The sequence below is a fragment of the Vidua macroura genome, chromosome 12, assembly GCF_024509145.1.
Source record: "Vidua macroura isolate BioBank_ID:100142 chromosome 12, ASM2450914v1, whole genome shotgun sequence".
Taxonomy (NCBI): domain Eukaryota; kingdom Metazoa; phylum Chordata; class Aves; order Passeriformes; family Viduidae; genus Vidua; species Vidua macroura.
The window spans coordinates 21,922,391-21,936,201 of record NC_071582.1 but is presented as its reverse complement, the minus strand read 5'-3'; the positions used below and the strand labels follow the sequence as shown (position 1 = coordinate 21,936,201).

The following is a 13,811-nucleotide window of genomic DNA, read 5'->3' as shown; positions in this document are numbered from 1 at the left end:
CAAGGAGACACTGCTGCTGACAAAGCAGGAAAAGCTGCAGCCCCGGGTGCTCTGTGTGCTGCCCTGGAGGAGATGCACTGCAGCATGGATGCTCTTCCTACCCACTGCAGCTCTGCAGGATCAGGGCTTAAATAGCCCCAAGTTCCCCTTCAGGCCCTGCCAGGGGCTCTGAGCTCTCCCTGGAGCCTTCTCCTCTCCAGGTGAGCACCCCCAGCTCTGCCAGCCTGGCTCCAGCCCTGGAGCAGCTCTGTGGCCTCCTCCAGACTCACTCCAGCAGCTCCAAGTCCTTGTGCTCCCATTCCATGGCCCTGCCCCTCGGGGTGTCTGTCTGTCCATCCCAGTGCTCCCATTCCACGGCCCTGCCCCTCGGGGTGTCTGTCTGTCCGTGCTGAGGGCAGGGCCAGGGTCTGGCTGCTCCACAGGGATGGCAGAGCTGAGGCTCTGTGCTGGGAGCTGCGGGTGCAGAGCCGTTCCCCCCTCCCTGGGGGCTCCGTCCTCCCCGGCAGCGCTGCCCCAGGAGCCCCGGCTGCACCGGGGCTGTCACTGCTCACCCCAGACAGAATTCCTGATCAGGGAAGGTTCTGCAGGATCCTCCCAGTGCTGACATTCCAGGAGAGCAAATCCCAAAGGAGCAGCGTGTGCAGTGCCACCTGGGACAGGTGACATCCCCTCCTGTGGTGCCAGTTCTGTGCAGTGCCACCTGGGACAGGTGACATCCCCTCCTGTGGTGCCAGTTCTGTGCAGTGCCACATGGGACAGGTGACATCCCCTCCTGTGGTGCCAGTTCTGTGCAGTGCCACATGGGACAGGTGACATCCCCTCCTGTGGTGCCAGTTCTGTGCAGTGCCACCCGGGACAGGTGACATCTCCTGTGGTGCCAGTTCTGTGCAGTGCCACCCGGGACAGGTGACATCCCCTCTGGTGCCAGTTCTGTGCAGTGCCACCCGGGACAGGTGACATCCCCTCTGGTGCCAGTTCCTGATGCTGGTGGCAGCTGGCAGGCACAGCTGTGCTGGGCAGATCTGGGAGGGTTCCTGGGGCACTCAGGGCTGGAGCCAGGTGTGGCAAACAGGGGCAGGTGAGGGAACGCTGCCCGCAGAGCTGGGCCTGGGCAGGGCCAGGAACCTGGGGCTGGAGAGGCCCAGCCCAGCTCAGCACAGCCAGGGAGCTGCAGGGGCACACCTGGCTGCAGGTACACACACCTGGCTGCAGGGGCACACACCTGGCTTTAACTGGGGGGACACACCTGGCTGCAGGGGCACACACCTGGCTGCAGGTACACACACCTGGCTGGAGGTGCACACACCTGGCTGTAAGGGGGGGACACACCTGGCTACAGGGGCACACCTGGCTGCAGGTACACACACCTGGCTGGAGGTGCACACACCTGGCTGTAAGGGGGGGACACACCTGGCTGGAGGTGCACACACCTGGCTGTAAGGGGGGGACACACCTGGCTGCAGGGGCACACCTGGCTGCAGGTACGTGAGCCTGGCTGCAGGTACACACACCTGGCTGCAGGGGCACACACCTGGCTGCAGGTACACACACCTGGCTGCAGGGGCACACACCTGGCTGTAACTGGGGGGACACACCTGGCTGCAGGGGCACACACCTGGCTGTAACTGGGGGGACACACCTGGCTGCAGGGGCACACACCTGGCTGTAACTGGGGGGACACACCTGGCTGCAGGGGCACACCTGGCTGCAGGTACACACACCTGGCTGCAGGGGCACACACCTGGCTGCAGGTACACACACCTGGCTGCAGGGGCACACACCTGGCTGGAGGTGCACACACCTGGCTGTAAGGGGGGGACACACCTGGCTGGAGGTGCACACACCTGGCTGTAAGGGGGGGACACACCTGGCTGGAGGTGCACACACCTGGCTGTAACTGGGGGGACACACCTGGCTTCAGGGGCACACCTGGCTGCAGGTACGTGAGCCTGGCTGCAGGTACACACACCTGGCTGCAGGTACACACACCTGGCTGCAGGGGCACACACCTGGCTGTAACTGGGGGGACACACCTGGCTGCAGGGGCACACACCTGGCTGTAACTGGGGGGACACACCTGGCTGCAGGGGCACACACCTGGCTGTAACTGGGGGGACACAGCACAGGCTGTACAGGGAGAAGCCTCGGGAATTAGAGGGGAACGGCTCAGCTCGGGAGTTCAGCCCCTCTGCTGCACACAGGCAAATTGAGTGGGACAAATTGAGTGGGACAAAAGCGCTCTCCTGGTTTATATTCTTAAGATGGTATCGAACTCGTTAGGAAGGTGGAACAGCAGGAGATGCAATTTACCTATTTCACACGAGCACTGGCTATTCTGCAGCAGGGTAAATTGATTTACGGAGCCGGAGGCAGCGCGGTGCTCCCAGAGATTATTTATCGACCCGCAGAGGGCAAAGCCCCCGTGGGGAAAAGGTGGGTCCAGCCTGCCCCGGCGGCCCCCCAGCACCCAGGAGAGGATGGGCAGAGGATGGGCACCCAGGAGGGGCAGGGAGAGGATGCCCAGGGCAGGGGTGGCTTCCCAGACAGCCTCTGGTAGGGCACAGCTTGGCAGAGGGTGGCGTGTGGCACTTCCTCAGCCCAGACCATAATTCCTGCTAAGGTAACCCCCAGCGCTTTAAAATGAGGCTTTGAAGAAATTGAATGGATTAAAACGTTATTTTACAACAAAATCTCCCCTGTCAGCACAGCGAGGCCCTGGCACAGGGCAAAGGGCCTGCCCACCCTCACGGGAAGGATTCCTGCCCAATACCCCACCCATCCCTGCCCTCTGGCAGTGGGATCCATTCCCCGTGTCCCGTCCCTTGTCCCAAACCCCTCTCTGGTTTCCCGGGTCTCCCTCAGGCCCTGCTGCCCTTCCCCGGGAGCACAGAGCCATTTCTGAGGAATGCTCCCTTTGTCAGCCGAGCACGCCCTCTCCAGCTCCTTCCCACCACAGGTAATTACCTTAAGAGCTCATTAGGCCCACAGGATGTGCGGCTGCTGCCTGGAAATCGGGCTCTATTTTTATCCCGTCAGAGTAAAACGTGGCAGATTGACAAGAGCTGTCCCTCCGGCAGGAAGGCAACTGGCTTGTTACAAATGACTTTCCTGTCGCTAAAAAACCAGTCCCTGTCCCTTCCGAGCGGGTGGGACACCCCTGCCGACCTGGCCCCAGGTCCAGCCCTGCCTCTGGGCATCCTGCCACAATTCCAGCTGTCCCCCAGGGCCGAGCCCTCCGAGCCCCGCAGCACCCGCAGGGATCCTGCATCCCAGCCCTGGGCTGCACGGGCCAGGGGTGCTGTGCAAAGCCCCTCCTCGCACCAAGGAGCTCTCCAGGAACACACTCCATGGGTCCTTCCCAAACCCCAGCATAAACCTGCCCCCTGCAGCCACCCCCACGGCCGGGCAGATGCTCCCAGAGTCTCTCCACAAGCAGGAGCAGAGCAGGAGGATGTCAAACACGCTCGAAATGTGTATGGATTGCAAGGCCATAAATATTTGAAGGGGCTGAGTGAGTCTGTTCTAACGCTGTGCAAGCTCCAGTGCCCCTCAGCCCTTCCCTTGGCCAGGATGCCAATCCCTGTGGCTCACTGACTGTCCAGATAAAGACCGGGATAATTGCAGCACTTACAGAAGTGCTGTGCTGGGGCCTCCGCAGTTTATCAGAGGGCTTTTTTCCCAAGCACACCTGAAAGAAGCACTCAGCCCTGCCATGCCTGCTCCGTGCAAGGCTCCTGTCCTGCCAGGCTGCTCACCTGGAAGAGTGCAGCGCCGTAATTCCTCTGCCTGGACCCCGGGAGCAGGGCAGGAGTGGGACTGGCACAGCTCCTGTGGGAGCTCTGCCACCCTGGCACTCAGCACAGGCTGCGCCCAGGACACTGCCACACATCCCAGGGCAGCAGTGGGGACCAGGGCACCTCCTGGGCGGTGGCAGTGTCCCCTGCCTGCCACCAGCGTGTTCCCATGGCACTCCCCAGCCCTTCCAGCTGTGCTCCACCTTGGCTTCTCCTCTCTCTCTCCATCCGCGGAGCAAAGCAGAAGAGCCGGGCCGGGCCGTGTGTGCGGGGCCAGCCACTCCCCCGGGCTGACCGACGGTGGCCGTCCTGCGCGGCAGCCGGGGCTGGAGCCTCCCTGAGAGGGTTTAATTAATCCTCGTCTCACGGGGACTGCGCGGGGTGTAAAACCCCAGCCCAGCTGAGCCCCCCTCCTGACCCTCCCGTGTGTCCCACAGGCACCACGGCCACCGAGCCACTGCCACCCGGGCTGTGCCTGGAGGTGGCACTTCCAGCCACTGCCACCCGGGCTGTGCCTGGAGGTGGCACTTCCAGCCACTGCCACCCGGGCTGTGCCCGCTGGAGGTGGCACTTCCAGCCACTGCCACCCGGGCTGTGCCTGGAGGTGGCACTTCCAGTCACTGCCACCCGGGCTGTGCCCGCTGGAGGTGGCACTTCCAGCCACTGCCACCCGGGCTGTGCCCGCTGGAGGTGGAACTTCTCCCGGGGCTGAGGAAGACACGCGCGGAGGGAATGGACAGTCAGGTGTAAGAGGAGCAGTTAAAAGCGGGGGAAGCTCCCGCAGCGCTCCCTGCTGCTCCCCGGCGCGTTTGCCCCGGGGCAGGAGCAGCAGGAGCAGCAGCAGGAGCAGCAGGAGGAGCAGCAGCCCTCAGCTCCTGCACGGACATTAGCTGTGTCCCAAAAGCTCGTCTGGTCCCGGGAAGAGCCCGGCCCAGCGGAGCCGGGAGTTCCACACCGCCCACAAAGCTCCAAACCGCCCCCATTGGGAGCCACCGCTGCCCGCTGCTCTCGGAGACATCCCGGAGCATCCCCGTGCTCATTACAGAGCCCGTGGAAAGGGGAGCGCTCTGCTCTCGCTGGCTCTGAGCACAGCCCCAGCCTGACCGCCGTGGCTTTGTTCAGTGCCAGGGGACGCTGCCCTGGGTGGCACAGCTGGCACGGGAGCAGTCACACCCCCGTCCCAGGGAGGAGCCCCTGTCACTGCATTTACTCCCAGCTCGCTCCCTTGGATTCATTCATTCATTCACCTTGCTCCTGCCCAGATGGGGAGCTGGGGTTCCGTGAAGGGGGGTGTGACAGGGCACAGCCCTGCCGAGCTCCCTCGATGGCCCCAAGCACCCCCGGCTTCATCCAAGCCCCCACATGAAGAAATCTCCATGTCACCAAAGCAGAAATCACAGGCAGAGCAAAGCCCCGTGGTGCGCTCAAGGAGCCGCTCCCCAGGAGTGGTGACAGGCTGGGGAATCATTCCCTGCTGGCCTGGGGAATCATTCCCTGCTGGTCTGGGGAATCATTCCCTGCTGGCCTGGGGAATCATTCCCTGCTGGTCTGGGGGTTTGTATCAACCTGCACACGGGAACAAGGCCAGCCTGAGATCACACAGGCAATAAATGCTGGGCGAGAAAGGAGGGACAGCAGTGACAAGGGCCAGAGGGAGAAAAGTCCATTCGGGTTTAGGAGAAGAACCTGAATATTGAGAAAGAGCCCAGGATCACCGAGACTTCAGCAGGGACTTGGTCCAAGAGAGCACCAGGGGCAGGAGGAAGGACAGAACCAGGGAGAGGGCTGGAGCCAAGGCTCAGTTCCACGGTGCCATGGGGGCCACCAGTGTCCCTGTGCAGGTGGAGGAGGACGGGCTGGCACAGTGGGAATGCTCCCAGCACCCATCACACCTCCCCTGCCTGCTCCTGCTCCACTGCCACTGCAACCCCAGCCCTCTCCTCTGCTCCTGGGCTCCTGCTGCCCCCACATCTCTTCTTTTCCAATGGCCCCAGGAGCTCCAGGTTTTCAGGTCCCAAAAACACTCTGTTCTCATTCCACATTTCCTTTGGAAAGCCATTTTTACTTGCAAGCCAGAAATATTAGTCAGCAAACTGTACAGTGCAAGGCTAATGAGAACTAGATCGATTCACGAAAAGTACCTGCTCAGCAAATTTATTATTTTTGAAAAAGAAGTCTATTGGATTCCAGCTTTTTTCCCCCAGTCCCAAAACACTGCCCATTCCACGAGTTAAGTGTATAAGGGATAGCTGCAATTGCTACCTGATCCATATATTCTTAAAGCCTCTTTCCAGCTCCAGAATGGCTGACTCAATTTTTGTCATTTTTTTATTAAAGAAAAATCCCCTATAGGCAGGTGGATGGATATTTCCTTTGGGATCCCAGCCTGCGTTCCAGGGTAAGAGCCAACAGGAAACAGCCACTATAAACCCTCTGAAAAACACAAGCCCCTCATCAATGTGACAGATATGCCACTATCATTAAAGTCTTTGGCAACAGACATCGTGCAGCCAAAATATTCTATTTTGGGCTGCGGCATTGATCAGATCCTGACATCACACATTAACGAGCTGAGGCCTCGCTGGCTGTGGAAGCTGCTGTTAATTATCCTGGAGAAAAACCACCTGGATTGTCTGGTGAGACACCAGCACCTGCCAGGCACACCCGTGTCCCCCTCCTGAGCCAGCCCGAGGGTTTGTCCCTGCTCAGGAGCCCAGGGCTCGTGTTCTTTACTGCCAGGTAGGAAAGATTGAAATACCTGTGAGCCTTGGGTTTCCAGTGAGCTGCCCAGGGCAGAGACCTGGCACTCGCAGGGCAGGAAAGCGGGACTCAGCCTTGGCTGGGCTGCGGTGGGATTGCGGGAACGGAGGGAGGCTCCCGGCCCAACCAGGCAAAGAAAGGATGGCAAAATCATCCCGATAAAATCATCAGGGTGGAGCCAGCAATGCCTGCACCTCTCCAGGAGGAACCTCCCAACCTTTCCATCTTCCCAACACAAAGCAGATGACAAAGAACCGGAAGGTTTGCAGTCTGTTCCCTCGTCTGCACAGGAGCTGTTTCCATTTACAGCAACTTTCCTGGCCAGGACCAGAGACCGGGCAGCCTGGGAGCACAAACCCTCCCTGGTTTCCGTAAGGAGGACTGGGATCATGCAGCAATGGACACACAGAGTTGATCTGTGGTTTGAAGCACAGCCCTGCCCCACCCTGGGGTTACATAAACCCGGCCCTGCCACCGTGGCAGCGCAGCTCTGATGGGGATCGGCCGCGACAGCCGCTGGCTTCGCTGAGGAAAATCAGATTTTCCTGGATTTCACCCCCGAGTCCCTCCCAGATAACAAGCTGGAGGAAGCACAATGGCATCTTGTACTCTGTGTGTGCACAATTAACCAGGTTCCTCATTAAATTTCAGTTGCCAAATCGCTTCTGCGGACACAGACAACGGCACCAGTGAAGGTGATGGGCTTGGAGGGTAATTAATGCCCAAGTGTAATTAAGGGCAGAGCAGGGCCTGCAGCTTTAAAAGGACAATGCAGGAGGGACAAAATGCCCAGCTGATCACCAGGATCCCATCGGATCATTCCTCCACAGTTACAGAAGTCCTGGTTTCGCTTAGAAAAAAAAGAGCTTTTCTCCAGCAGCACCTGAAGCCCATTCCCACAGCTGCCCCGGCCCTGCCTGGGAAAACATCAGACTCTCAGGACCAGGCATTGTTTGCAAATAGAATTATCAAATCCCAGAATGGTTTGGGTGGGAAGGATCCTTAATGTCACTCAGTGCCACCCCTGCCATGGCAGGGACACCTCCCACTGTCCCAGGTGCTCCCAGCCCTGCCCAGCCTGGCCTGGGGCACTGCCAGGGATCCAGGGGCAGCCCCAGCTGCTCTGGGCACCTGTGCCAGGGCCTCACACCCTCCCAGGGAACAATTCCCAATTCCCAATATCTCACCTATCCCTGCACTCTGGAAGGAAGCACACTTCCAAATGATTTCTTTTCTGAAGAGGAAGGAGCTGATCTCCAGGATGTGGGCAGAAGAGCTGGCACATCTCCTGCCAGCGCTGCTCACCTGGCTGCTGCCCCAGCACCCTCTGGCATCCTGACACAACCCCGCGGGCACGCGCGCCGCTGGGTGACACATCTGATAAGGTTTCATCTCATTTTCCATTTTTTATTTCTGTTTTCCAGGAGTGCCGGCGTTGCACAGGCTGGCGGGGCTCGGCGACGTGTGGGGACGTTCCCTCTGCCACTCCAGCCTGCTCAGCCCAGCACAATGACAAAAGGGATTTGGAGTCCCTGAGTCCCAGAGAAGGCCTCCCCACACGGAGCTGGCGTGCTCCCACCCCGCTGCCCTTCACGCTCCTCTTCCTCAGTGAGCAGAAAAGCTGTGGCAGGCGCAGGGCTCCTGCAGGGCCGTGCTGCTCCTGCTCGAGCGGCTGCTCCCGCGCCGGGCACGGAGCCTGCCCTGCTGCAGGTGCTGCCGTGCTCCGGTGACAGCTCCAGCAACGCCCCAGGTGCGCATTCCGCCCCGCGCTGACCGAGCACGGTGGCTTTGCCTTTCTCCTGGGCCTGGGCAGCAGCTGGCACAGCTCTGCTGGCTCTCTGGAGCACAAGGGAAATGTCTCTTGTGGTGACAAAGGTGCCACGTAAATCAGGTTTTAGAGAGTAACCAAATGCCGCAGTGGGTGCAACGCTGACGGCAGTTCAAGGGGAGAACCCACAGATCAGGATGGGATATTTTTCCTCAGCCCTGAAGCTTCCAATGGGCTGGAAGGAACCACCAAAAGTCAGTAACTGCTAATCCTGCCAGAGGAGGGCATTTAGCCCCAGCCTTGGAGCCACCTGGTCAAGTGGGAGGTGTCCCAGCCCGTGGCAAGGGCTTGGAACAAAATGAACTTTCAGGTCCCTTCTAACCCAAACCATTTAATGATTCTATGATTCAGTGATTCCTTCCAGCCATCCCCCAGCCCTGGCATGACAAACTGTGGCCCAAGGCAGCCACAATGTCCAGCAGAACCTGCTGCCACCTCCTGTGCTGTGCAAGAGCCACAGTCCCTGCAGACACTCACTGCAGACACATCGGCCTCACAGCAATTCCAGATCATCAGTGCTCCCCTACTGCTGGAATAATTTACCCTGGAAACATTTCAAAGAAAATAATTTGACCTGAAACCTTTTTATTTGCAGAAACAACCCCAGAGCTTGCTGTAACCAAACAATAATTGGCTTTTCTGCCCACAAACAAGTGGCTGATGGCAGTGGCAGCATTCAGGGCTCTGCCACAGTCCCCAGCCCGACCCCAGGCTAAGGTGGGATTGTCTGCTCTCCTCAAAACGGATGGCAAATAAACCCCAGCACTTCCCCCACAGCAAACCCTTGTTTGGCTTCTTGCCGGCCTTCTCAGTGGCACGAGACAAAAATAAGCACAAGCCATCCTCGAACACGAAGGGTCCATCAAGGAGCCACCCCTAGAGCCAAGTGGCAAAAGCCTGGCACGGGGAGCCCAGAACAGCTGGGGCTGCCCCTGGATCCCTGGCAGTGCCAGGTTTGGAGCAGCCCGGGACAGTGGCAGTGTCCCTGCCATGGCAGGGGTGGCACTGGGTGGGCTTGGAGGTCCCTCCCAACCCACAGCACTCCAGGATTCTGTGATGCCACACACCCTGCAGAGGACCCCACCCCTGCAGGAGCTGGGGAGGAGTTTCCACAGACCGAGGGCATCTCCTGCCCACCACCACTGATGGCATCTCCGGGAGGGTCTCGCTCCCCACACAGTCCTTGTCCACCCCACACAGTCCTTGTCCACCCCACACACGGCTTCCAGGAGGAGCCAGCTGCCAGCTTGCAGTGACCAAACAGATGTGCCAGGTCAGAGAGGGATCTCGGGAGCTGTCAGTGCCTCTGGGCCTGTAGGGGCAGTCCAAGGCATCGTGTGAGTCCTGGCACTGCCAGCACGTGGCCACCAACGTCACCCCCACGTCCACGACCCCGCTGGGCTCCCGGAGGCTGACTCAAAAATTAAAAATAAGTGGGCTGCTCACGGCACTTTCAGCATTCCCCAGACGCCTCAAAAAAAAAAGCCTCCTGCTGCACATTACCTAATTCAGACACGACAGAAGGAGCAAACTCCTTTTTCCTGGTGCTGTGGTACACATCCCTCTGCAGTGGCATCTCTGTGTGAGTGCACGAGCGTGCGGATGCCTACATCTCTATCTGACTCTGTGTCTATATTTGCCTTCAGCATCTTCCACAGCAAAGTGATAAGCAAAGTAGTTCTGTCAGGAAATTGGCTCCTGAGAGGGGAATAGCCGGCGGGTTCACAGCAGGTAACGTTGTAAAACAGGTATGAAAAGTGAACAGAAAACAGACATTTCGGCTGGCGGAGGAAGAACAGCAGTAGAAATATTTTCCACAGGTTTGCAAAATGACTTGGGGTTTTGCTCCCCCTGAATTGTGAGTGAATATTGTCCCCCATTTTCAGTGGACATCTAGTGGATGTTTTCCTCAGCTGCCTTCTGTATCTTTTGGACATAAATTTAAGAGGAAAAGGAGATGAAATGCTCTGCTTTGACTGCTGTTTTCCCTTCAAGCTCATCGTGCATTTCAGGCAGTTCCCTCCCGAGCCTACAAAACCAAGTGTATGCAAATGCTGGAGCCAGGGGCGAAGGAGCTGCCCCGCCAGCACAACTCACAGAGACGCAGCTGAGCCACAGCGACGGGTTTCTGCTGCAAACACATTTCCAAGGCTATGAATAAAAACACGGCTTTGAAGAGCCAACAGCAAAGCCGCGGTGACGCTTTCAGCCTCCCTGGGACCCGCAGGCCGGAGCACCCCGCGCCCGCTGCCCCAGCCTGGGGCTCCGCGCTGGGGCTGCTCGGGGACTCTGCACGGCCAGGACACCGGGGGATGCTCGGAGCGCCCGAACGGTGCTGGCCCTCAGCCCGGGACCCCCAGCCCGAGACCCCCAGCCTGGGATCCTCAGTCCGGGACCCCCAGCCTGGGATCCTCAGCCCGGGACCCTCAGCCCGGGACCCCCAGCCTGGGATCCTCAGTCCGGGACCCCCAGCCCGGGACCCCCAGCCCGGGACCCCCAGCCCGGGACCCCCAGCCCGGGACCCCCATCCAGCCACACGCCGCATTTCTGACAATGGCTTTGGCCCCGGTGCCTGTCCCCGCACTCGGGCTCCAGCTGTGGAGGGAAGGGAGGGCTCCGGGACAGACAGACAGACAGACAGACACCAGAGCTGGGCACAGAGCCCCTGGCTTGTGGCGCTGCCGGGAGTGGCCCTGTCCCCCCAGCGCGTCCCCGTGCTCGGGGCTCCGGGCGGAGCCGCCCCTGCGGAAGCAGCGGTCTCCTAACCTACTTCCCGGGAAAAGCAATTGGAAACTCTCAGAAGATAAAAAGATAATGAACAAATAACCTTCACTGCCACAAACCCCCAGCTCCCCTTTGTGCTGCTGCCTGATATTAATGATCCTGTCAGGGCTCCTAAAGAACTTCGTGCTCCAAGTGGGAAGCAGGGGGTTTGTCCCAGAGTGCAGCCAGGAGCTCGCTTTCATTTCTTCCCAATCTTAGGCAAGGAAGTTCTTACATTCTGCATCTAAGAAACCATATATTTATTTTCTCACATCTCCACGTTCCCGTCGTTCTACTGGGGTTTGAAACAACACACCACTGTCTTTTCAGGAAAATGCTTGATGCATTGAGCAACGGCAAATCATTAATTATTTCGAGCCTTTTATGCCACCACTGACACCACAGTGAAGAATTTAAAACATTTCCTCAGACAAGCAACTCACTGACAGCAAACCACAGCACTGCTGGGTGTTTCAGAGCTCCTTTCATCCCGAGGGCTCTGCGAGGAGCCAGGCCAGCACGAGGGGTGAAACTCCAGTGAAACACACAGCTAGAGCAGCCCCTCACCACGGAGACGAGCAAAACGCCTTCAGGAACGGCTGCCCCTCTCCGTGAGCCCCCTCTCTCCCCGGGGACACGTCTCAGGGTGGTGACACCCGTGACCAGGGTCCCCACGCCCACAGGTGGCAGCCAGCCCGTGCCAAGGGATGGGGCAGGGATGCTGCTGCTGCCTTCTCACACCTGATGGACCCCACGCACAAACCACCACCTTTATTGCCTGAGAGGTGCCTCCATGGCCTGTGGCACTGTTAAACATCAGCTTTGAGCCCAGCATCTTCCTGTTCAGGCAGCTGCTGCAGGTCCCCGAGTGCTGGCAGGGCTGAGGGCCCAGCCCTGCTCGCTGGCAGACACAGACTGACCCAGGCAGATGCTGGGACAACATCTTCCCAAAGCAGCAAATACTGGAATTCACAAAAAACCACACGACCAGAGGTTCATGGAGGTGCCAACCCCGCTGCCCTGACTCACTGCACCCCACTCTCTGTGCCCATGGCACCTCTGTCCCCCCAACAGCCTCTGGGGATGAGTTCTCCAGGCTCCCCTGCCTGCTTGGATGGGCTGTTCAGGAGTGAAAATTAGGGGAAAAAAAAGAGGAAGGATTCATCCCAGCTCAGACAATGAACTGCTCGTTCTACATGGGAATATGAACAAAGCAAACCTTGGAAAATCAAATAAAAAAGGCTTTATTTAGAAGCAGAATGCTCAGGTATTATCTGGCAGCAGCAAACCCCTATTCACACACCTTCATCAAGCACAGCCAGAGGTTAATTTCACGACAGATTTAACCGATGCCATTATCTGAAATGTAAATAAACCTTCCTAAAAACCAGCTCTGCCTCCAGTGCTGCTTCCTCCTCCCCAGCAGTGAAGGCAGATGACCCGTCAGACAGGCCACGCTCCAGGGAGGGCACGGAGCCCGTCCTCATCCCTGCTGCCAGGGAGGACACACGGGCACAGCGGCAGAAGCAAGCACAGGCACAAAGTTGCAGCCCCGGCCCCGCTGCCAGACGGATCCCAGCGCCCGGAGCCCAGCTCTGCGCGTGAGAGCCGCGGCTGCTCCGGCCAGCTTCTCCGGATTCCAGCAAAAATAGAAAGACATCAGTTACATCCAACAGGCGCAGAACCAGCCTGGCTGAGGAGACACCGTGGATCTCGGCAAGATGTGAAATCTCTGAGCTCGTGAGGGAATGACCTTCAAAACTCATTCAGCGCTCGCAGCCTGCGCGGTGACGGCTTCCTCACTTGCGAGACATTACACATTCCTGCTATGTTCTCCCTAATTTCGCATGGACTATAAATACTTGGCTTATAAGGCAGCATGAAAGCCAGCGAGAGCAAACATTTAAGTGGGGTAACCTTGCTTGTCAGGGTAGCAGGAGCAAATTCTCCATCCCTCAGGTCGCGCATGCTAAATACCAGGAATCCCTGTTTACTATGCTGCACATAAAATATCAACCGGAATATGGGACCGAGTAACATTTTCTCTTTAAAAAAAACCTGACATGCAAAATGACGACACCTTGTCAAATTGTCTTAAGGGCAGAAAATCCAGATTTTTCTGAACTGCTCTGCCCACACTTTCTCTCCCAAACTACAGTTTCCCGTTTAATTAGTATTAAAAACAGCCTCTGAGAGACGAATTAGTTTGGCTTATGCAAAATAAACTGGGCTGCTGTTCGAGCCGTTTACTGGGTCACACTTTACAACCCCGGTGGGGGAGGTGAGCGGGGACCGGCAGCACTACCACCATTCTTCAGTGGTATTTGCACAAATCACCCGATTTATCGATTTTAGGCTGTTTAAGCCAAAATGACGGTGCCTCCCATAGCCTGCGGCACCCTTGGTAACCGTCCTTTGGCATTATCCCCAGAAGCAGGTTCGTGCCTGGGAATGAAAGGATGTTCACCCTTCCTTGGCATCACAGGCCGGGGAGAACTGGGGGGCCCCGGGGCTGGGCGGGGAGAGCTGTTGCTACTGACGTGTTGAGTCACCTTTACTCAAAACTCTGCCCCGAATTTTCCATCGCCCACGGGCTGGGCTGGGGCCAGCCGCCTCCAGCAGCAATCCCCGCGCGTGCGGCTCCGCACAGGTTTTCGTGAGCTCCC

At 58.4% G+C, this 13,811-nt stretch overlaps 1 protein-coding gene across 2 annotated transcripts in view; it reads right to left on the bottom strand.

Annotated features, from left to right (window-relative positions):
• The window catches only part of FRMD5 (FERM domain containing 5), a 66,838-nt gene that overhangs the window by 51,948 nt on the left and 1,079 nt on the right, over window positions 1-13,811 (bottom strand). The window lies entirely within an intron of this gene.